The 1286-nt window shown below is 36.6% G+C and overlaps 1 non-coding gene across 1 annotated transcript; it reads left to right on the top strand.

Moving 5' to 3' along the window:
- Window positions 1-716: 716 nt before the first annotated feature.
- Window positions 717-820, top strand: LOC130454108 (U6 spliceosomal RNA). Its single transcript, XR_008911792.1, has one exon. It is a non-coding gene; the product is annotated as a U6 spliceosomal RNA (small nuclear RNA).
- Window positions 821-1286: the final 466 nt, after the last annotated feature.

Raw genomic sequence — 1286 nt, 5'->3', positions numbered from 1 at the left:
AAGTGGAAGAGCTGAAATGTAGGAAGGGCCATAGATTATAAAAACTTTTAAAAGCCCAAGAAAGGAACTTTTATTTGTTCTAAGACTAATAGGGATCCATTGGAGTTTATTGATTAGGGAGATAACAAGTTTAGATTGGTTATTTAGAAAGATCTCTTTGGCATTATAGAAATTAGTCTCCTATTCATTCCCTTCTGTATTTGTTCATATAAGTCTTTATTGATTTGTTTGAATTTTCCATATTTATTATTCAGTATGGTGAAATAATATTAGACTGCATTCTGTCAACATGGAAATCTAGAGATCCCCAGTTTATTTAGTTGGGATAGAAACCCCAGGTTTTGACCTTGTCACAGGAGAGTTTCCCCCTGAGAGAAGGTCCCACTTCACCAGACAATAAACATCCACTTCAGGTGGGAAGTAGACCCCATCAGAAGTTAAGTAGCTCTTTTGTCTCCAGAAGTCTTTCCCAGTATATCACACTCTCCTTCCGAGGGTCGAAGTCAGGATCTTCAGCTTGCAAGACTGAGGCCCTACCTACTGTGCCAAAGCTGAAGTGGATGTCTATTGTCTAGTGAAATGGACCTTCCCTCAGGGGGAAACTGTCTTGTGACAAGGTGACCTGGGGTTTCTACCTCCCAACCAAATAAACTGGGGATCTCTAGATTTTCACGCTGACAATCCTATTTGTAAGTATCCAGTGGAACTATACTCTGGTGCTTGCTTCAGCAGCACATATACTAAAATTGGAGTGATACAGAGATTAGCATAGCCCTTGCATAAAGATGACACACAAATTTGTGAAATATTCCATATATTTTAGGTGAACATAGAATAGTATACCTGTCATATCTATGGGAAAGGAAGGAATTTAAGATAAAACAAGAGCTAGAGAATATTACAAAATGTGAAATAAATAATTTTGATTACATTAAATTAAAAAGGTTTTGTACAAACAAACCCAATGCAAACAAAATTAGAAGGGAAGCAACAAACTGGGAAAAGATATAACAAAAACTTCTGACAAAGGTCTAATTTCTCAAATTTATAAGAAACCAAGTCAATTGTACAAGAAATCAAGCCATTCCCCAATTGGCAAATGGTCAAGGGACATGAATAGGCAATTTTCATATAAAGAAATCAAACTATCACTAATCACACTAAAGAATGTCCTTAATCCCTCCTAGTTAGAGACATGCAAATCAGAACAACTCTTAAGTTACCACTGCATACCTAGTAGATTAGCTATTGACAGCAAAGGAAAGTAATGACTGTTGTAGGGGATG

Source organism: Monodelphis domestica, chromosome 4 (assembly GCF_027887165.1).
Source record: "Monodelphis domestica isolate mMonDom1 chromosome 4, mMonDom1.pri, whole genome shotgun sequence".
NCBI classification, from domain to species: Eukaryota; Metazoa; Chordata; class Mammalia; order Didelphimorphia; family Didelphidae; genus Monodelphis; species Monodelphis domestica.
The sequence above is the reverse complement of the archived record's forward strand: the minus strand, read 5'-3'. Positions and strand labels throughout refer to the sequence as shown.